Here is a 24,143-nt window from a genome sequence, read left to right as displayed (position 1 = left end):
CTGGGGCTTGCAATGGGCATCAGAAGCGGGGGGCAGTCTTGTGAGATTGCACCTTCAACCTGTGGGATTGGACACTATCTTCAAGTAGTATCAGAATTGAAATGAATTGGAGGACACCCAGCTGGTGTCCTCTGCAGAACTGAGTGGTTGCTGGTGGAGAGAATCCCCACACATTTCGCTGACCAGAGGTCACAGAAGTTTTCTGTGCTGCTTGTGTTGTGAGTGTATAGGAGAAACTGAGTTTTTTCCTATATCCACAGACACATACATTTCTTTGCCTAGATTTTCATAAGCCAGCTTATACTTACACACAGAGGTCTCAGTTCCCACCTACCACTACTGCTATACCTCCATAATCTTCTATGATGAATGTTCTTCACATTTTAACTTGCTGCAAAACATGATTGTTTCATAGGAAAATATGAATTTAAATAATACAGCTATCCCTGGCTTTCCCTACCAATGACTACATAGACTATGGTGTAAAATAAGGGGACAATTTAATGCTATGAAAGAAGGCTACACACATACCCTCTCCACCTCAAATTCATTAACAGTGCTAATTGCCAGAACTGCTGGGACATCAGTCCTGGCAGGGCCCCTCTGCCCCTTCTTAATCAGCCATGAGGCAGAAATATTTTCAGTACCATATAATAACCAAATGAAATCAGCAGTCAGGGGCCAAAATTCCCATCAGCCTCATTCAGACAAACCAAGGAACTGACAGGATACGATGGAAGTGAGAAGTCACCAAAGCAAGCTTAGGTTATGCTGAAAATTCCATCTGGGAATCCATTTGAAGTTTGATGATTAAATGAATGCCTCTCAGCCCTGATTTCTATTATCTAATTCTCCCATGAAGGTAAGCTGTCCAAAGTAAAGGACGTAGCCCACTATATACCTTTATCAATACTCTCATATACCCCATTTCTGAAATTAATACCAGGAACTTATTAAGTGGCAAAAGGCTTGGCCAGGCGCGGTGGCTCACGCCTATAATCCCAGCACTTTGGGAGGCAGAGGTGGGCAGATCATGAGATCAGGAGATCGCGACCATCCTGGCTAACACGGTGAAACCCTGTCTCTACTAAAAAAAAAAAAAAAGGAAATACAAAAAATTAGCTGGGCGTGGTGGCAGGCCCCTGTAGAGGCTGAGGCAGGAGAATGGCGTGAACCTGGGAGGCGGGGCTTGCAGTGAGCCGAGATCCTGCCATTGCACTCCAGCCTGGGGGACACAGCAAGACTCCGTCTCAAAAAAAAAAAAAAAAAAAAAAAAAAAAAAAAAAAAGGCTTGCTTGTATATAATACAGTGAGGATATACACAAACTCCCTAAATCAGTTGCAATTTTTGTTAAAGATATGTAGCAGGCAGGGTGTGATGGGTCTTGCCTGTAATCCTAAAACTGGATGGCTAAGGCAGGAGGATTGCTTTAGGCCAGGAGCTCAAGACCAGCTCGGGCAACTTAGCAAATTTAGCAAGATCTTGTCTCTACTGAAAACAAACAACAAAAAAAATTTAAAATACAAAAATTAGTTGGGCATGGTAGCACATGCCTATAGTTCTAGCTACTCAGAAGGCTGAGGCAGAAGGGTCGCTTGAGTTCAGGAGTTCAAGGTTGCAGCGAGCTATGATTGCCACTGCATTCCAGCCTGGGTGACAGAGTGAGACCCTAAGGAAAAAAAAAAAGAAAAGAAAAGAAAAAAGGAAAAAAAGATTTATAGCAAACTGAAAAAAAAAAGGAGATTCAGCACTTTGAGCCTGTGGAGAAGCCATTGGAAGGAAGACAGAGAAGAAAATTCTAGCAAAAACTGAACCAAACATTGATTTTTTAAAACTTTCTACACAAGAAGCTTTAATCTAGAAACATCTATTAAACAAAACAATATGGATAAAATCACTCACCACAAAGTGAGGCAACTATTGAATTAAACAAGCAGAAAAACATGCTTTGAGAGTAATAATGCAGCCCAAATCAAAGCAATCACTGAGGAACTCCTGAAAGTCACCCATCAAAACTTAAAAAGACAAAGGGCAGCCATCTGCAGTGATACAGCAGTGGAATTCATCATTTAGGAAAGCTTAGTTATTAATTATTTATGTCTAGCACTTGCTAGCCCTATTTTCTGAATGCATAATTTATGGAAGGGGAGGTACCTAGTTGCCTTAAGTAGAAGCAGCAATCCCAAATAATTTAAGTCATTTACTGATGAACTTTAGTAGGTATATTTTCTATGCATCAGGAATTATACATTTATCATATATTAGGTAAAATTGGAAAAGTTAAAGATGTTACATGGATGGATGGCTTGCCCAAATCATGAATAAAGGGGAGAAGAGAGTTTGATGTCTGGAGTTGTCTACGTTGACCTCAGTGTGGGACCACTGAATTTCCAGTACTTGTGAGAGCTCAGGGGAGGGATCTGGGGCAGTAAAAATCCACGGATGATTGGCTTAGAGGTGGTCGTGATTGAACCTAGTGAGAGAGGACCACTAATGATTTGGGGGCTAAATTTTAGAGTTAAAGCAGGCAACAGGGTTCGATTAGAAATGACCTTGTATGCCATAATATTAAAAGAAAAGAAATGACCACAAAAGATGTGTAGAGCTAATTGTAGTTTTGCCTTGCATTAAAATCAAGAATAGTCTGGGTGTGGTGGCTCACACCCGTAATCCCAGCACTTTGGGAGGCCAAGGTGGGAGGATCACTTGAGCCCAGGAGCTCAAGACCAGCCTAGGCAACATGGTGAGGCTCTGTCTCTGTATATTTAAAAATAATAATAATAATAATAATAATATGGTATATTCAGTCAGTAGAGTATTATGAAGCCATTCAAAGTGGTGTTGTAAATCTATATCTACTGACATTAAAAATGTTCACAATATATTACAATTAGACCCTTGTCTCTACAAAAAAATTAAAAACTTAGCTGGGTATGATGGCCCAAGCCTGTGGTCCCAGCTACTCAATAGGCTGAGGTGGGAGGATCACTTGAGCCCAGGAGGTTAGGCCTGCAATGAGCCATGATTGCACCATTACATTCCAGCCTGGGTAAAAGAGCAAGATCCTGTCAAAAAAAAAAAAAAAAAAAACCCACAAAAGCTATATCAGTTGTATCCTTATAACTGGGAATGATTTCCTCAAAATCACATAGTTGGCAAAACTGTTCTTACTTTTACTTAAAATTAGCTTGAACACCTGTTCAATCACTCATTTAATAATTCTTTGGCAATATTAATTTCTAAACTTTTGGTTATTAAGGGGAAGATGCATAAAATGTGCAAGATTGTATGAATTAAAAAGAGTTCCCCACACCTTCATCTATTTTTTGTTTGTTTTTGTTTTTCTGTAGAGATGGGGTTTCACCATGTTGGCCAGGCTGGTCTCAAACTCCTGGGTCAAGAGATCTGCCCGCCTCAGCCCCCAGAGTGTTGGGATTACAGGTGTGAGCCACTGAGCCCAGCCATCCTCATCTGTTAAAAGGAAAAATAAATTTATTTGTATTTTATTTTAAAACCAAAAATTTGCTTTTTCCTTTCTTTGAAATGAACCCCTGTAGCAACTTGCTTTCATTTAGACAAGTGAGAAAAGCAAATCAGTCTTTTTCAGACTGAATAAAGCTTTCTATTTGCTCAGTCCTTCTAGAGGGACAAATTGGTGCACAACTATGTACAGCTACTAGATCATCAGATACCAACACCAAACACATCAACAGTCCCCAAACAAGATGACTGCTAGACAACTTATGTATAGTTTTACTACCTTTTTTTTTTTTTTTTTTTTTTTGAGACGGAGTCTTGCTCTGTCCCACTGCACAGTGGCCGGATCTCAGCTCACTGCAAGCTCCGCCTCCCGGGTTTATGCCATTCTCCTGCCTCAGCCTCCTGAGTAGCTGGGACTACAGGTGCCCGCCACCTCGCCCGGCTAGTTTTTTTTTGTATTTTTTAGTAGAGACGGGGTTTCACCGTGTTAGCCAGGATGGTCTCGATCTCTTGACCTTGTGATCCGCCTGTCTCGGCCTCCCAAAGTGCTGGGATTACAGGCTTGAGCCACCGCGCCCGGCTATAGTTTTACTTCTTAACACAATGAACTGTGCTTCAAAATCAGAAGTGGTGGGGGAAAAGAACTCTACTAAAGTACTTCTTTGCCTATCTGTTACTAGGAAAAACATGTCACTCACAGATAAACTGCAGAACTCAACTAAAATACACCATTCCTATTTGCTAATGGGAAAAAAACATATGTCACTAGTAGATAAACTTCGAGTGTTCCATTATTAGTGAGCTACAATTTCTTAAGCAAAACTCATATTCAGAATTCTTTGCAGGCTTTAAGAAGTCACATCATACACGTATCTCCAAGATTATACGTAAACCATAAGGTATGAGTGGGAAGGAGAAAGGGGAAATTAATGTTTAACAAGTATATAGTTTTAGTTTCACAAAATAAAAAAGTTCTAGACATCTGTTGCAAAACAGTGTGAATATATGTAACACTAATAAACTGTATGCTTAAAAATGGTTGCTATGATTAAATTTAATGTCATGTGGTGTTTTTTTTTGCCACAATAATAAACATATAAATATCAAGGAAAAAAAAAAAAAAGGTATGAGCCAGAATGATCAACACTAAGACAAGTTTGGTAAAACGACTGACCTTTAAAGAAAGAAAGGCATCCAGGCAAAAAGTCAAAATTCTAGACGGGAAGAAAATCGGTGTCATCAGACTTTTCAACAGAAACACTTTATGTCAGAAGACAAGTAACATTTTAAGGTACTCAAAGAAAGAAAAGCCCCTGAGCTGATCTGAGGAGTCTACTAAAGAACAAGCTTCCGCCGGGCGCGGTGGCTCACGCCTGTAATCCCAGCACTTTGGGAGGCCGAGGCGGGCGGATCACGAGGTCAGGAGATCGAGACCATCCTGGCTAACATGGTGAAACCCCGTCTCTACTAAAAAATACAAAAAACTAGCCGGGCGAGGTGGCGGGCGCCTGTAGTCCCAGCTACTCGGGAGGCTGAGGCAGGAGAATGGCGTGAACCTGGGAGGCGGAGCTTGCAGTGAGCTGAGATCCGGCCACTGCACTCCAGCCTGGACCAGAGAGCGAGACTCCGTCTCAAAAAAAAAAAAAAAAAGAAAATATCTTTAAGAAAACTGAATACAGCTGGGCGCAGTGGCTCACACCTGTAATTATATGATATTTCAATTTTATCATACCTAGTGTATTGAGAATCACAGAGAAAGTTAAAGAAAGCCAAGGTTAAATAAAAACCATACAGTCCTGAATTTGTATTAGAAATTTCAATAAAAATGCATGATGTGTATTTTATCTTTATAAACAATGTTTCCTAACTCGGGCCACTGAAAAGGCCTAGAAACAAAGACCAACAAAGTAGGAGGGGTGCCTCTAGCACCCAGCCTGTAGTCTCCAAACATCATTCCCACTAACAGGAACAAGGGCTCTTTGGAGGCCACATTCCAAGTCTGTGGCAGGAAATACACAAGATGGGACTAGAACATCTTGTCATACCAGATAAAAAGGACACTCTCTAAACCTGCTAGGGTCATATCCAAGGGACTCAAGAGCTGACTTAAAGAGGTTCCCACAGAGCAAAGATGGAATATATTAAACTTCATCAGGATAATAAGAGCAAGGCATAAAATAAGTATAAGTCAATGAGTTCATAATGATATCTTAAAAAAAAAAAAAAAAAGGTTACCATTGAAGGATTCTAGTAAACCAATTCACTATTTTGGAAACTGGCGATTAAAGGGAAAGCCTCAAGCATTTATCTTGCCTTTCCTATATGAACTGTACCTCTGGGGCAGTGAATAATTAATACAGGAGGGGAGGCTGGGTGCTGTGGCTCACACCTGTAATCCCAGCACTTGGGAAGGCCTTCAGCCCAGAAGTTTGAGACCAGCCGAGGCAACGTGGCAAGACACTGGCTCTACAAAAAAAATTTTTTTTTTAAGTTAGCTGGGCCAGGTGCAGTGGCTCACGCCTGTAATCCCAGCACTTTTGGGAGGCAGAGGTGGGCGGATCATGAGGTCAGCAGTTTGAGACCAGCCTGGCCAACACAATGAAACCCCATCTCTACTAAAAATACAAAAATTAGACAGGCGTGGTGGTGTGCGCCTGTAATCCCAGCTACTCGGGAGGCTGAGACAGGAGAATCACTTGAACTGCGGAGGCAGAGGTTGCAGTGAGCCAAGATCACGCCATTGTACTCCAACTTGGGCAATAAAGTGAGACTCTGTCTCAAAAAAAAAAAAAAAAAAAAAAAAAAAAAAATTAGCTGGCTTGGTGGCAAGGGCCTTGGTCCTAGCTGTTCAGGAGGCAGAGGCAGGAGAGGCAGGCGGAGCTTGCAGTGAGAGAACTTGGGCAACAGCGTGAGACTCCGTCTAAACTCAGTAGGTCAAGGCTGCAGTGAACCGTGTTTGCACCACTGCACTCCAGCCTAGGCAACAGAGACCCTATTTCAAAAGAAAAAAAAAAAGATGGATGAGGGAAAGTTTCTCTTTACAGAAATGTTCTAGCTAATAAACAAAGAAGGAATGATAGGATTAGAATGTAAGTCTTAATAAATTAATAAATCATTCATTACCAAACTTCTCCCCCACAAAAAAGACAACCAGATACATGCTAGTGACAGAAAACGCAACAAAGTAGTCTTACCAAAGTAAGTAGCTTCAAATTTTAAAGCTTTAAAAAAAATGAACTTGATCAAACTGCTGAACCCAACCACCAGCTTATAGGGAATAAAACAGAACATGATTAATGACAGTTCAGGGAGGCAACTGGCAAAACTCAGGCTGCAGAAAACTCAAACAAGACAAATGACCAGGTTTCCTCAATGAATACATTGTAAGGGGGGAAAGTATGGCAACAGAAAATCCAAAGTACAGATTTTATTTTATTAAACCCTTTAATTTCCACATATTTTACTGTATACAATCAACAAAAACCAGGACTTTCTTGGTCCCAGCTATTGTTCATGTTCCTTCACTGGTTCTTCTAAAATAACTATAAGAAATAAAATACAAGGAAATAATAGATGTTCAAATCATATGGGTTCACAGAAGTACTATTTACAATAATCAAAAGGTGCAAACAAATGTCGAACAACAGATGAATGGGTAAACAAAATGTGATATATAGTATGTCCAACATATGTCCATACAACGGAATATTATTCAGCCATAAAAAGAAGTGAAGTTCTGATACATGCTACAACATGGATGAACCTCCAAAACATCATGCTGAGAGAAAGAAGCCAAACACGAAAGGTCACATACTGTAGTATGATTCCATGTATATGAAATATCCAGATAGGTAAATCCACAGAGACAGAAAGTGGACTGGTGATTGCCAGAGGATGGGGCAGGGGAGAGTGGGGACAAACTGTTTAATTGGTTTTATTTTGAGGTGATAAAAATGTTATAGAGGCCTGGTGCAGTAGCTCACATCTGTAATCCCAGCACTTTGGGAGGCTGAGGCGGGCAGATCACTTAAGATCAGGAGTTCAAGACCAGTCTGGCCAACATGGAAAAACCCTGTCTCTGCTAAAAATACAAAAATTGGCCGGGCGCGGTGGCTCAAGCCTGTAATCCCAGCACTTTGGGAGGCCGAGACGGGCGGATCACGAGGTCAGGAGATCGAGACCATCCTGGCTAACACGGTGAAACCCCGTCTCTACTAAAAAATACAAAAAACTAGCTGGGCGAGGTGGCGGGCGCCTGTAGTCCCAGCTACTCGGGAGGCTGAGGCAGGAGAAGGGCGTAAACCCGGGAGGCGGAGCTTGCAGTGAGCCGAGATCGCGCCACTGCACTCCAGCCTGGGTGACAGAGCCAGACTCCGTCTCAAAAAAAAAAAAAAAAAAAAAAAAAAATACAAAAATTAGCCGGGTGTAGTGGTGCATGCCTGTAATCCCAGCTACTTGGGAGGCTGAGGCACAAGAACAGCTTGAACCTGGGAGGCAGAGGTTGCAGTGAGCTGAGGATCGTGTCACTGTACTCCAGCCTGGGTGACAGAGCAAGACCCCGTCTTAAAAAAAAAAAAGAAAAAAAAAGTTCTAGAATAGAGGTAGTGGATTGCGCAACATTGTGAATGTTCAAAATGCCACTGAGTTGTTCACTTTAAGATAATTTTATGTTATGTGAACTTCACCTCAATTTTAAAAAGTCATATGGGGAGGAATAATTTAGCACAAGTCAGGTTATAATGCTGTCATTTGAATTTTTATTTTAACTTCTGAGCATGTATTGCAAGCAAGACACAGAAGTTTACCAAAATTATCCCTGATTTTCATCTGCAAGATATTCTCTTATGCCCATTTTTCAGTTGAGGAAACTAAGGATCAGTGACTCGCACAACGTCCCACAGTTAAGAAATAGCAGAGACTGAGATACAAGGTTTGAACCGAAGGTCTGGCTAACTCCACATCTCAACTCTGCACCTGTCTGTTCATCTGACAGTGGCAAAGAATAGAGTGTGTGTGAGAGAAATGAAAACAACTTTGTGTGTGTGTGTGTGTGTGTGTAAATGTAATGTCTATTATTTCATATATACGTGGAAGAAGAGTCAAGTGTTTAACGTTCTCTTTTTTTTTTTTTTTGAGACATAGTCTCACTCTGTCACCCAGGCTAGAGTGCAGTGGTCTGATCTCTGCTCGATGCAACATCCGCCTCCTGGGGTCAAGTGATTATTTTGCCTCAGTCTCCCAAGTAGCTGGGATTACAAGCATGAGCCATCACACCTGGCTAATTTTTGTATTTTTAGTAGAGACGGGGTTTCACCATGTTGGCCAGGCTGGTCTCAAACTCCCGACCTCAGGTGATCCACCCGCTTCGGCCTCCCAAAGTGCTGGGATTACAGGCATGAGCTACCATGCCCGGCCAAGGTTCTTTACAACATAATACCTGACTTTTCCTTTTCCTGTACTGTAATAGGAAAAAAGAAAGAGGGATAATGAATTTGATGATAAAATGCTCAACCATATAAAGCTCAAATTCTTTTCTTTCTGACAAACAGGAATTGTACATCAAACCCCTTAGTCTCAAAAACATTTTGTTTTCCACATCAACTTTAAATATTGTGTTTTACATATCTAGTGGAAGAAACAACAAGTTCAACGTATAGCCTCCCCATTCAGAATAAAATATGGAAATAATGAAACAAAAAACCAAATGGACTACACTGCCCAACTTTATATTTTTGCAAACAAAAGCAAAATAACTCTGAACCTTGGTAAAAATGTTAGAACACGCAGTGTTTTCAACACATACACAATTCATGTACAACTTTGCGGAGCACTATCAGAAAGAAGTAAGTATAATAACACAGGGCAAGGCCCACACTGGCCAGAGCAGCTCCAGACACTACTCCTTAACATCTGACTTTATCTTAGTCACGATCAGTACTTTCTGGCTCTACAAGATCTCAGGGCAATGCAAAGGGAATTTGTGTTACACTGAGGGAGCCCTACCCCATCAATGGCAATTTTTGAAGCAAGAGCCCAAAATCAATAAATTGACTTCAACAAGGGAAAATCAACTATTTGTTCCTCATAATGTGATCCAAAAAGAAAAATCTCATTTAAAATTCATTGTATTAAATAATTTGCCTAATCATTTTGAATTTAAGTTTTGGGGGCATATTCCTAACACCACAGTGAAATTAAATATTGAGCAATGGGTTCCCTAAATTATGTCTGCCTCAATGAGATATTGTGACATTTGTTACCAAACCACTATGAATTATAACAACATTCAATAAAGGACAATTAAACCCATTTTCCATTATTCTACAATTCTATGGGAATCTAGGCCGGGCGCGGTGGCTCAAGCCTGTAATCCCAGCACTTTGGGAGGCCGAGATGGGCAGATCACAAGGTGAGGAGATCGAGACCATCCTGGCTAACACGGTGAAACCCCGTCTCTATTAAAAAATACAAAAAACTAGCCGGGAATCTATAGGCTATGGGAATCCTAGTAAATTTTCATATATTTGAAAAAATCTTCATGACATTTCAATAACAATAAGCTTTAGATCACAAAAATAAGAAAAAAATTAGAAAATTGCAAACACCTCTAAATATTCAGCTTAATTCTATAATACTACAGTGCTGCTTTTGTTCTTCATGAGAAGAACTTAAGTTTTCTCCCTAGAGCAAGGGTGTCTAATCTTTTGGCTTCCCTGGGCCACACTGGAGAAAGAAGAATGGTTTCACGCCACACATAAAACACACTAACACTAATGATAGCTGATTAGCTTAAAAAAAAAAAAAAAAAAAGAAAGAAATTGCAAAAAATCTTATAATGTTTTAAGAAAGTGTACCAATTTGTATTGGGCTGCATTCAAAGCCATCCTGGGCCACACGTGGCCCAGTCCGTGGGGCGTGGGTTGTACAAACTTGCCCTAGAGCATATTTTTATTTATTTAAAAAGTTAGGGCTGGGCACGGTGGCTCATGCCTGTAATCCCAGCACTTTGGGAGGCCAAGGCTTGAGGTCAGAAGATCGAGACCAGCCTGGCCAACATGGTGAAACTCTTTCTCTACCAACACAAAAATTAGCCAGATATGGTGGTGTGCATCTGTAATCCCAGCTACTTGGGAGGCTGAGGCAGAAGAATCACTTGAACCTGGGAGGCGGAGGCTGCAGTGAGCCAAGATCACACCACTGCACTCCAGCCTGGGCAACAGAACAAGACTCCATCTCAAAAATATACAAATAGGCCGGGCACGGTGGCTCAAGCCTGTAATCCCAGCACTCTGGGAGGCCGAGACGGGTGGATCACAAGGTCAGGAGATCAAGACCATCCTGGCTAACACCGTGAAACCCCGTCTCTACTAAAAAATACAAAAATCTAGCCGGGCGAGGTGGTGGGCACCTGTAGTCCCAGCTACTCGGGAGGCTGAGGCAGGAGAATGGCGTAAACCTGGGAGGCGGAGCTTGCAGTGAGCTGAGATCCGGCCACTGCACTCCAGCCTGGGCGACAAAGCGAGACTCTGTCTCAAAAAAAAATAAATAAATACAAATAAAAACAAAAAATTACATGTTGGGTGCAATGGCTCACACTGTAATCCCGGCACTTTGGGAGGCTGAGGGAGGATCATTTGAGCCCAGGAATTCAAGACCAGCCTGGGCAACACAGTAAGACTCCATCTCCACAAAAAGAAAAAGAAATACACAATACATGTGCTTTGCCAAAAAAATTAGTATACAGAAGTTAGCAATTTAAAAAGTGATCATCTAACCCTACTCCATAAGAAGTAACTCCACTATTCGGATGTGGCCTTCCAGATTGTTTTATACATATACAAATATATCCAGGTGTTCTGTTTTGTCCTTTTTTTTTTTTTTTTTTTTTTTTTTTGAGATGGAGTCTCGCTCTGTCACCCAGGCTGGAGTGCAGTGGTGCGATCTCGGCTCACTGCAAGCTCTGCCTCCCAGGTTGACGCCATTCTCCTGCCTCAGCCTCTGTAGTAGCTGGGACTACAGGTGCCCGCCACCACACCTGGCTAATTTTTTTTGTATTTTTAGTAGAGACGGGTTTTCACCATGTTAGCCAGGATGGTGTCGATCTCCTGACCTCGTGATCCACCCATCTCGGCCTCCCAAAGTGCTGGGATTACAGGCGTGGGCCACCGCGCCTGGCCTGTTCTATTATTTTTTTAATCGAATGGACTGTTTGTTGCACATATTGATCTGCAAGTTGCTTTCACCTAATATACTGTAGGCATCTTTCTATGTCTCTATTTATGGCCTGACCTCATTGTTTTCAGTGGCCAAATAATACTAATAAGCTTTTCTTTTTTTTTTTTTGAGACGGAGTCTCGCTCTGTCGCCCAGGCTGGAGTGCAGTGGCCGGATCTCAGCTCACTGCAAGCTCTGCCTCCCGGGTTTACGCCTGTTCTCCTGCCTCAGCCTCCTAAGTAACTGAGACTATGGGCACCCGCCACCACACTCAGCTAATTTTTGTATTTTTAATAGAGACAGGGTTTTACCATGTTGTCCAGACTGGTCTCGAACTCCTGACCTCAGGTGATCCAACTGCCTTGGCCTCCCAGAGTGCTGGGATTACAGGCGAGTCACTGTGCCGGGCCTATAACCTCTTCAGAGGACTGACTCTATACCAGCACTGTACTAGAAAGTACTACATGGGTTATTCTTCACAACCCTATGAAGATGTTGCTATTTTCTTTTCATTTTATAGAAGAGGAAACTAATGCACAGAGGTTAAATAATTTGTCCAAGATCACACAGATAGTAAGAGGTAGTGGCCAGGCGCAGTGGCTCATGCCTGTAATCCCAGCACTTTGGCAAGCCAAGGCGGGCGGATCACCTGAGGTCAGGAGTTTGAGACCGGCCTGACCAACATGGAGAAACCCCGTCTCTACTAAAAATACAAAATTAGCCAGGTGTGGTGGTGCATGCCTGTAGTCCCAGCTACTCAGGAGGCTGAGGCAGGAGAACTGCTTGAACCTGGGAGACAGAGGTTGCTATGAGCTGAGATCGCACCATTGCACTCCAGCCTGGGCAGCAAGAGCTAACCTCCACCTCAAAAAAAAAAAAAAAAAAAAAAAAGAGGTAGTGTCAGGTCCCCAGATTCAGCTATATTCATTCCAGAACCTGTGCTCTTAACCATAATACTGTATTCCCACTGAATGTCCAGATTTAATTAACTGTTTCCCTACTGATAAACATTCTCTTTACAGTTTATGTTGCTTCCTGTTTTTTACAAATGGAATTCATAGATGTAGACTTTGTGGGGTTTTTTTCTAAAAAGAAATTTTTTTTTAAATTTATTGACTATTCCATTTCCCCCCACTAATTTAAATTCTATTCTTATCATGCTAAATATACTTAGATCTGGACTCTTCTATTCTGAACCAGTACAACATAGTCGTAACAATGGTAGCTTCACAGCATTTAGAGAAAGACACACATCAATGCATCTAAACCCTTCCCACTTTCTCACATCCCAACCCCAATCCTGTACCCTTCTTCCTTCTTTGTGGCACTCTCTCAAAACTCTTATGCATTACAAAAGTTTCAACACCTAACAACTTCCCCATATTTCTATCCATACTTTCTTCCAGTCTCAAGGAGGCATTCCTCCTTTCCAAGGTTAACTTCTTCACCTGAGTTCTCATTCCCAACTGCGTCTACCTCACCTGAGACGACATCAGTAACCATCCTTCTGTTTAACACTTGTGTTCCTCTCTCTCCACTGGCTTCTTACTTACCTCATCCTACAAGCACATACTGGTCTCCCCAACTTAAAAAAAAATACCAAAAAAGTTCCATCTGCCATGGCTTAATAACCAGTCACTCAGGCCAGGCACAGTGGCTCACACCTGTAATCCCAGCACTTTGGGAGGCTGAGGCAGGTGGATCACCTGAGGTCAGGAGTTCAAGACCAGCCTGGGCCAGCATGGTGAAATCCCATCTCTACTAAAATACAAACTTAGCTGGGTGTGGTGGCGGGCACCTGTAACCCCAGCTACTCAAGAGGCTGAGGCAGGAGGAGAATCGCCTGAATCTGGGAGGCAGAGGTTGCAGTGAGCTGAGACTGCGCCATTGGATTCCAGCCTGGGCAACAGAGTGAGACTCCATTTCAAAAGAATAAAAATAATAATAATAAAAAAAAAAAAAAAACCACTCACCCATCCAACCACTCATCCATTCACCGATTCATCCTGTCCCTTCACACCACACATCCAGTAATTCCTCAAATGTTTACAATAGTTTCCACCCCTCTACTGAAACTGTTCTCTGGAACACCAACCAAATTAAGTCTTGTCTCACACTTCATTTACCTCTGCAGAATTCAACACTCATTTCTGAGGTTCTCTTTCCTCAAAACCCCGGATAGTTTGTGTCTCTTCTGCCTCTCACTTGTTTCACTTTTCACCATAAACATGGACATATCTTAAGGGTTCAGCCCTCTTCTCTTCCTTCACACTTTCTCTCTTCTTCACAGAATCGAAGCAAACGTTTTGACTTATGAGAGAGCTGGATTTTATCCTGATGCTGCTGACTATCAGCTTTGTGCCCTAGAACAAATTATTTAAACTTTTTGAGCTTTGGTTTATTTGTAAAATAGAGACAATAACACTTCTTTCAACAGATTATTGTTGAGATCAAGTAAGATCACATGTGTATAGAAGCTGGCTAAGTCCAGTGGGCAACCGATAAATTTTGGCTTCTCCCTTCCCATACTCAACTCCCAAACCTTTGTCTCTGATCCTCAGCATTTCAGTCCAAATCTTCAATCATCTGCTATATCTTTTCATCCAGATAGCCCATCTTTGCCTCAAACTCAATAATCTTTTCTTCTGAAAGGAGGAGGAATCAAGAGCACTTTATTTGAAGAGCTGGCACCAGAACTCCTCTTAGGGAAGGCACTATCTTTTTGGAGGTTATACCTTAAAGAGCTACTTAGAACAGAGAGCAGCACACTAAGGGTATGTATGGGTGCTTTTGTTGCTTCTTGATGGAACCTAAACTGCTTGTAATTTGTTTTTCTTCTAAGACATAAGAATGAAAAGTCAAAAAAAAAAAAAAAGGGAAAGAGGAAGGAGACATTAGGACAAAGAAAGGCTGGGGTTGGAGAACTTAAAGAGTCAGTAAAACTCTCAAGTACAGTTTAGGGTAACGATGCTTATGATTCCTCTGGAGTTGTTTGCATTTCTATAACGTACACCCCAACTCATCATTCCCCACAAATCATTAGTACAATCTATATTTTGAATAGATCATGTGAATGGAATTTTTTGGAGAAATTGAAGAATGGACTGATATCACATGTGTAATGGGGCAAAGGCAGCCAACTGGATCACAGGAGTCAAAATGATCATAACGTGAGTCCCTTGGGAATCCACAGAACCCTTCGATGGGGCATTAGAATCCTCTGTTCTGTGGTTTTGGGAAATTAGTGGGTTTTTGTCTAATTTCCCCAGATCTTGAGGCAAAGTAAAGCAACCAGTCGACATTTAGGACTCACTTCAAAAGCAGTTTCTGCTCCAGAATTCCAATTTCTGTCAATGGTATCTCACTTCCCTGGTCACCCAGGCTAAAAACGTCAGTCATCAAAGAAACAAAAACATTGAACATGTGCTTTATGCAAAGCATCCTGGGTCAAGACTTTAGCCCTTTCCAAGTTCAATTACAAAGGGTTATCTTGTAAGAGTCTCCTACCAAATCTCTACACTTTCAGTCTCTCCTCCTAATCACTCATATTTCTTAAAAAGAGATATTCAGCCCGGCATGGTGGCTCGTACCTATAATCCCAGCATTTTGGGAGGCTGAGGTGGGTGGATCACGAGGCCAGGAGTTCGAGACCAGCATGACCAACATGGTGAAACCCCATCTCTACTAAAAATACAAGAAAAAGAAAAAGAAAAAAAAAAGTAGCCAGGTGTGGTGGTGGGTGCCTGTAGTCCCAGCTACTCAGGAGGCTGAGGCAGGAGAATGGCACGAACCCGGGAAGCGGAGCTTGCAAAGTGAGCTGAGATCATGCCATTGCACTCTAGCCTGGGCAACAAAGCAAGACTCTGTCTCAAAAAAAAAAAAAAGATTTAATCCATTTTTTTTTTTCTTTTTTAAAGTTAGGGTCTCACTCTGTCACCCAGGCTGGAGTGCAGCGACCAGATCATAGCTCACTGCAGCCTTGACCTCCTGGGCTGAGGCGATCCTCTTGTTTCTGCCTTCTGAGTAGCTGGGACTACAGGTGCCCGCTACCATGCCTGGCTAATTTTTAAAATTGTTTGTAGAGATGAGATCTCACCATGTTGACTGGGCTGCTCTCAAACTCCTAACCTCAGGTGATCTTCCAGCCTTGGCCTCCCAAAGTGGAAGGACTGCTTGAGCCCAGGAGTATAAGATCAGCCTGGGTAACATAGCGAGACCCCATCTCCATTTATTTAAAAAAGAAAAAAAAAAAAGCCTACGTTCAATGCCTTTTGCTACCAAGAACCCCACCCTTTCAGTTATCAAGCTCTTGTATTCATTTTATCCAAAAGGCATAAACCCCTCTGTGCTGTTATGTTTAAGAGGTTTTTTGAAGTATAATAAACATGGTGTAAAATTCATCCATTGAACAATTCAATGATTTTGGCAACCATCATCACAATCCAGCTGAAAATATTTCCATCACCCCAAAATGTTCCATCATGCCCATTTACAATTAATTCCTACTCTTATTATCAGCCTTAGGCAAACACTATTCTGCTGTCTCTATAAATGTGCTTCTTCTAGCCATTTCATATAAACAAAACTCCTATGATATATAGTCTTGCATCTGGTTTCTTTCCCTTAGCATAATGTTTTTGAAGTTAAATCATGTTGTGTAGCATGTATCAGTAGTTCATCCTTTTAAATTAGTGAATATGGCCAGCCGTGTTGTCTCAGGCCTGTAATTCCTGCACTTTGGGAGGCCGAGGCTGGAGGATGGCTCAAGACTAGGAATTCAAGACCAGCCTGGGCAACAGAGTGGGACCCTGTCTTTACAAAACATAAATTTAAAAAATTAGCTGGGAGTGGTGGCATGTGCCTGTAGTCCCAGCTACTTGGGAGACTGAGGCTGGAGGAGTGCCTGAGCCCAGGGGGTCAATGCTGCAGGGAGCTATGATCACACCACCGCACTCCAGCCAGGGTACGAGAGCAAGACCCTGTTTCTAAAGCAAAAACAAACAAAAAACTAAATTGCTGAGCAGTGTTTCATCATATGACTGTACCATGAAATAAACAATGGATTTTGTTTATCCATTCACCAGCTGATGTACACTTGGATTATTTCCAGTTTCTTGGCTATTATGAGCAATGCTGCTATGAACATCTGCATCCATGTCTTTGAGTGTACATATGTTTTCATTTTTTGGACAGATTCATAGGAGTGGAACTGCTGAATCATAGGGCAAATTTATGTTCCACTGTTTAAGACATTGCCCAACTTTCCAAGGCGGCTGTACTATTTTACATTTCCCACAGCACTTCATGAAGATTCCAATTTCTCTGCATTCTCAACATTTGACAATGTCTGCCTTTTCTATTTTAGTTATCCTAACCCTAACGGGTGTGAAATGGTATCTCATCGCAGTTTTAATTATATTTCCCTAATGGCTGCTGATGTTGAGCATCTTTCCATGTGTTCATCAGCCATTCCTACATCTTTTTCAGTGAAATATCTATTCAAATCTTGCATTTTTTTTTTTTTTTTTTTTTTTGAGACAGAGTCTTGCTCTGTCACCCAGGCTGGAGTGCAGTGGCCCAGTCTCCGCTCACTGCAACCTCTGCCTCCCGGGTTCAAGCAATTCTCCTGTCTCAGCCTCCCGAGCAGCTGCAACTACACGCACCAGCCACCACGCTCAGCTAATTTTTTGTATTTTTAGTAGAGACGGGGTTTCACCGTGTTAGCCAGGATGGTCTTAATCTCCCGACCTCATGATCCGCCCGCCTCAGCCTCCCAAAGTGCTGGGATTACAGGTGTGAGGCACAGCGCCTGGCCTCTTGCACATTTTTTAATTGGGTGGTTTGTCACCATAATATTGAGTTGTAAGAGTTCTTAATATCGATACACATCCTTTATGTGATTTGCAAATATTTTCTTTCAGAAAGTGGCTTGTCTTCTTGACTTTTGACTGTCTTTGGAGGTGGTAATGTTTTTAATTTCTAAGAAATCCAATTATTATTTTTTATTTGTATGGATTTTGCTTTTGGTGTCCTAAGAACTCTTTGCCCAATCCAAATCAAATAATATTTTTCTCCTATGTCTTCTTCTAGGAGTTTCATCGTTTTCACTTTGCATTTAGGCCTATGATGCATTTTTATTTTTTTTTGCTAGTGACAGGTTCTCAATCTGTCACCCAGGCTGAAGCGCAGTGGCACAATCGTAGCTCACTGCAGCCTTGAACTCCTAGGCACAAGCAATCCTCTGCCTCAGCCTCCCGAGTAGCTGATATCATGCCACCATGCCCAGCTAATTTAGAAAAGAATTTTTTTGTAGAGACAGGGTCTCACTCTGTTGCCCAGGCTGGTCTTGAACTCCAGGCTCAAGCCATCCTTCAGCTTTGGCCTACCAAAGTGCTGGGATTACAGGCATGAGCCGCCATACCTGGCCCCATTTTGAAAATAGCTTTGTGGAGATACAATTTATATGCCACAGAATTCACCTATTTAGTGTGTGCAATCCAATGGTTTTTAGTATGTTGACCGTGTCATACAGCTATTCACCACTATCTAATTTTAGAACACTGCCATTACCCCAAAAAGAAATCCATTAGCAGTAACAGTTCATTTCTCCCACTCCCCAGCCGCTGGCAGCTGCAGGCGCACACTGTGCCACTGCCACTAATCTACTTTCTGCCTCTGTGGATTTGCCTCTTCTGGGCATTTCTTGTAAACAAGATGATTCAATAGATTGCCTTTTGCACCTGGCTTCTTTCACTGAGTATAACATTTTCAAGGTTCATCCAGGTTGTAGCACATATCAAATCTTCATTCCTTTTTATTGCCAAATAATATTCTATTGTGCAGACCTACCATATTTTATTTATCAGTAGTTATTTTCATCAGTTGATGAACATTTGGGTTATTCCCACCTTTTAGCTATTATGAGTAATTCATGTGCAAGTTTTTATGTGAATGTATTTTCTTCATTTTTCTTGGGCGTATACCTAGGAGTAGAACTGCTGAGTCATCTAGTAACTAACCATCTGAGAAACTGTCAAACCGTTTTCCAAAGTGGCTGCCCCATTTTACATTCACACCGGCTGGGTATGAGGGTTTCGCTCTCTCCATATCCTCACCAGTACCTGTCATTATCATTTTTTAAAATTATAGCCATCCTAATGGGTGTGAAGTGGTATCTAATTGTAGTTTTGATTTGTATTTCCTTGAAAGTTAATAATGATCATCTCTTCATGTGCTTATTGTCCACTGTATATCTTTTTTGGAGAAATGTCTATTCAAGTGCTGTGACCATTTTTAATTGGGCTGTCTTTTTATTATTGAGCATAAGAGTTCCTTACATATTCTAGATACAAATTCTTGTCATACCTATGATTTATAAATATCTTTTCCCATTCTCTGGGTTCTCTTTTAACTCTATAATCCATTTTGAATTAATTTTGGTGATGTAAAGAATAGGTCTGAGTTCATTTTCTTTTTTGCTCATCCCAGCATCATTTGTTGAAACCACTATCTTTTCCCCCACTGAATTGTCTCGGTCCTTCTGTCAAAATCAACTGACAATAAATGTAAGGATTTCTGGTTCATAACTCTGTTCCATTGGTCTATATGCTCTTCGTTGTGCCAATACCACACTATCTTGATCACTGTGGCATTATAGTAATTATACGCATAGTAACTTTTAAAATAGGGTAGTGATAGTCCTCCAACTTTGTTCTTTTTCTAAACTGTTTTGGATATTTTAAAGTGTTAAACTGTGCCAACTAAATAATTCCTTATTTTGTAGTAAGTTACTTTTTTTTTTTTTTTTTTTTTTTGAGACAGAGTCTCGCTCTGTTGCCCAGGCTGGAGTGCAGTGGTGTGATCTCGGCTCACTGCAAGTTCCACCTTCCGGGTTCACATCATTCTCCTGCCTCAGCCTCCTGAGTAGCTGGGACTACAGGCTCCTGTCACCATGCCGGCTAATTTTTTTGTATTTTTAGTAGAGACAGGGTTTCACCGTGTTAGCCAGGATAATCTTGATCTCCTGACCTCGTGATCCACCCGCCTCGGCCTCCCAAAATGCTGGGATTACAGGTGTGAGCCACCACACCCAGCCATAAGTTACATATTTTTAAGTGTATGGTTTCAAATCTAATATTAAATTGATACTCCTAAAGCAAGGAGAAACTTACACAAAAACTTTTATAGTTATTTGACAAAGACTTATTACCCATGCCTTTAAAAACTGTTCTTGCAATAGGAAAGACCCATTTGACCAAAATATATGTACTCTAAAATAACGAAAATTTGGAGAATGATGATGTAGACAGATGTGATACATCTACGGCTGGGTGCAGTAGATCACTCCTGTAATCCCAGTGCTTTGGGACCCTGAGGTGGAAGGACTGCTTGAGACCAGGAGTTCAAGACCAGCCTGGGCAACATAGTGAGATACTGTCTCTACAAGAACTTTAAACATTAGCCAGGCATGGTGGTATATGCCTGTAATCCCAGCTACTGAGGAGGCTGAGGCAGGAAGATCACTTGAGCCCAGGAGTTTGAGGTTACAGTGAGCTTTGATAACACCACTGCACTCCAGCCTGGGTGCCAGAGTGAGACGCTGTCTCTCAAAATAATTTAATTTTTAAAAATCTACAATCAGTTGACTTTAAGTAAAGGAGATTATCCTTGATTGTGTGGGTGGGCCTCGTCTAGTCAGTTGAAGGCCTTAAAAGCAAAAACCCGGGTTTAACCAAGCTAGCTGGTCAGGACTCTGATTACCATTCTGAATTTTTGTAGTAGGTTTACTTCTTAAAGACTTCAGCAAAACAAATTATTCCTATTTTCCAACTTGCCCAAATATGTGGAGGGAAACAAACTAGATTTATGAGGTACTGGTTTCTATAAATCAAATTGTCTTTATAGTATGCCTGTTTCTTCCTGGATAGAGAAAACAGGCTTTTATCCATATGGACTTTTATCAAGGTGGATACTTCTGTCAAAAGATGAGCTTTCATAAAAGCAACCATCTCCGCAAAGTCATACCTTTCTTTGCTAAACGAATGATCTTGGGCTTTTAAAGATGCAAAGATCTTAGAGAAGGATATATGATCTCTAACTCAAAAATTACAAAAGTACATCCGAACGTAGTAGAATCATGCTCTAAATTGCTTTCTATGCTAATATAGAAATGCTATACAGAAACTCCCACCATACTTTCTATTACTTAAATGATTAATATTCACACAATTATTAATAAATCTAAAAATCACCTAATGCATGACATTATTCATTGTTGCACTGTTTGCAATAGTAAGATACTGAAAAAACAACTCACAGATGTTTATCAATAGGAGACTATGTAAAAAAAAAAAAAAAAGATGGCATATGCATACAGAAGAATACTATATAGTTAAAAAGCACAGAGAAACTTATCAAATATGAGACAATATAAAAAGATCTCCAATGTCTCTGAAAGCAAAAAGAGCAAGCTGTAGAACAGTCTAATAGCATGCTATCCTTGCATTTACACAAGAAACTCTAAAAGAATTCCAAAGAAACCAAAAGTGGTTACATGGGATGAGAGGTTTAGAGGGAGGCAGGAGAACCAGGTGGATGGACAACAGCGGGGAGAACAAAGCTTTCATGGTATGTGTTTTCACTCTTTTAAATTTTGAATCATGTGACCATATTACCTATTCAAAAATAAATAATTCCAAATAATTTAGGCTATTTATTTCTATCTACCTCTATTTAAGGATAGAAAAAAGCTACAAACCCAAGTCTCAACTTGAAATCAGTCATTCTTCATAGGATTTAAATGTTTCTATTTCAATGTGCATACAAAACTAAGAAGTTCCATTAAAAATACTAAGTAAAAAGCAATTTCCGCTGGACACTGTGACCATCATTACAAGGACAGATGATGGTGTTTCTTTCTGAAACAACTGTTCCACAGGCAGTGCAGTTCTAGCCGCTTTCCAGTGAGCCAGACAGTGGTTTCAACTTAATGCCCAAACTACAAGGTATGTCATCTGGAGAAAGCTGACTCTGCTACTTGCTTTGTTCCACTATTAGTACTCAGGATAAGGAGACTTCTCAAAATCAACCCAGGCTGATTTCTCTACAGGGACTTCAGTTATGACACGAAATAGCCTTCATTCCATAATCATGGAATGATTGTTTTAAGTCTTGTTTTTTGAGTACAAGTTCAAAACCCAATTCCTTGAGAGGTAGAGGCAGATGGTATAGTATGAAGAACACTAACTGCCTGAGAGACCCTGGCCATACCAATTCATTTCTCTGGGTCTCCATTTTCTTATCAGTGAAATGAATGGGAGGCCAAGGCAGAAGGATTGCTTGAGACCAGGAGTTCAAGACCAGCCTGGGAAACATAGGGAGATACTGTCTCTACAAAAAATTTGCCTGGACATGGTAGCTCACGCCTGTAATCCCAGCACTTTGGGAGGCTGAGGCAGGTAGATCACCTGAGGTCACGAGTTCAAGACCAGCCTGGCCAATATGGTGAAACCTCATCTCTACTAAAAATATAAACAATTAGCCGGTATAGTGGCGAGCACCTGTAATCCCAGCTACTTGGGAGACTGAGGCAGGAGAATTGCTCGAACCCTAGAGGCAGAGGTTGCAGTGAGCCAAGATGGCTCCAATTCATTCCAGCCTGGGTGTGACAGAGGGAGACTCTGACACACACACACACACAATATTAAACATTAGCTAGGCATGGTGGTCATGGCCAAACTCTCTTGAAGGTTCTTGTCAGGACTAACACTGTAATCCCATAAAGAGCCAGGTCAATTCAAAGATCAGAAGAAAGGCGATGCCTCTATCTACAGCATGTATGCAAGTTCACGTAAGGTTTCAAATACACAAAGGTTTACATCCATGTGGATGTTCTGATCCTATTTTCTGTGTTTTAGCTTCAACATAAATAATTTGGTCCACTTGCTGTAAAGACTTCTCTCACAGATAACTTCTGATTTAACATGAATTACAGTTTTACAGTTAAACTGTTAAAAGATTGGTAGAGTGGAGAAGATTATTTAAGACAAAGTGTTGAGTGTGCTAATTAACAAAAGTTTTGGTTTGGTCTATTATCTTTTTATTATCATCACCCAAGATTCATACTTGTACAAATATGCTTTGGGGAACAGCCTTCCAGAGGTTTACCTACGTTAAGTCCCACATGTGAAGGAGCAGTGAATACTTTCCTGAGGCAGCAAACATTATTGGAAATTCCAGGCTCAGCAAAGTATGTTCCATATTCTGATCAATAAAAGCCATGTGGTTTAAGAAAAACAGAGCCCACAAATACTGCTGCATGTTTTTGTCTATTTTAAAAAGTTTTCCTCATGCCACCCTAAGAATATTTTTGTCTATTAAAAAACAAAATCTATGCCTTGTTTAGCATTGATTTTATGTAGTCATAATCAGTCAGAGCTTGATTAAAATACTAATGACCCACAGCTTTATCTTAGACCTTTCTAAAACAATTATTACATTAATCTTTGCAAGGATTCATTCTTTGGCACAAAAGCAGTGAGAAACACAGCTCTGGCAGACACTCTGCAGGGATGCGGACAGGTTCATTGTCTGGCCCCTGCTTTCACCTGGCAGACACCGGACACACTGCTGAGAAACCAGCTCATCTCATTAGTATGTCTCTATTCTACCAAAAAGAGATGAGGCTCTGCTCCAATTCTGACACCTTATTCCGAGATCACCAAAATCTCTATCAGGTCCTAAGCCAGAGAGAATGTGGCAGCCATTCATCCCCATACGTCTTGAGAATAAAATTAAAAGTAATTAATTAAAGTAAAATTACTTGCAATTAAAAGTAAACACCAGCTAGGTCATGCAATTCACACTGGCCGGTGCTCACATAACTGAATTACCTTCTTGTGATTCTCTGTTTTGCTGTCAAAATCCTCCTCCACCTCCAATGCTGATACCACAACCCAGAGGCTGGAGACATTTATCTTTCTAAGTGAAGGAATGATTCTAATAACAAACATAATACTTATATACGTTTCCAATACCTCTGCTCTGTCCCAGAGCTGGTCTCACTCCAAAACCCAGGCTTGCCACTACGCTAGCAAAGGGGCAATCCGAGTGACTCTGATACTCAGGTTACCAAACATTACTGTTACTTCCCCCCCCCCCCCCCCCCCCCCCGCTTCTGACAGCCTCTGCAAAAGCACCCGCACTCCAAATACATGTTTGGCTTCCATCCTCTAGCAAGCAATGGAAGCTTTTCCAGGAGAAACCTAATTCTAACCTTTCCAGAGGCCCGGAGACGGCAGCGCAAGGATAGCACCTGGCGCAGATACCTGTTTGGGATGCCGAGGTCGCCTCGCCCCGCGGCCCTCGGACCCCGCGAGGCAAGCGGGCTGTAGGCCGGGCCGGCCGGGTCCGTGCGGGGCGCTGACCTCGCCTGCGACGCCGCAGCCCC

At 41.4% G+C, this 24,143-nt stretch overlaps 2 protein-coding genes across 8 annotated transcripts in view; one reads left to right on the top strand and one right to left on the bottom strand.

Annotated features, from left to right (window-relative positions):
* The window catches only part of UBALD2 (UBA like domain containing 2), a 468,792-nt gene that overhangs the window by 413,021 nt on the left and 31,628 nt on the right, over positions 1–24,143 (top strand). The window lies entirely within an intron of this gene.
* RNF157 (ring finger protein 157) overlaps positions 1–24,143 on the bottom strand; it is a 98,486-nt gene that overhangs the window by 73,776 nt on the left and 567 nt on the right. The window lies entirely within an intron of this gene.

This window comes from Macaca thibetana, chromosome 16 (assembly GCF_024542745.1).
Source record: "Macaca thibetana thibetana isolate TM-01 chromosome 16, ASM2454274v1, whole genome shotgun sequence".
NCBI lineage: Eukaryota > Metazoa > Chordata > Mammalia > Primates > Cercopithecidae > Macaca > Macaca thibetana.
The sequence above is the reverse complement of the archived record's forward strand: the minus strand, read 5'-3'. Positions and strand labels throughout refer to the sequence as shown.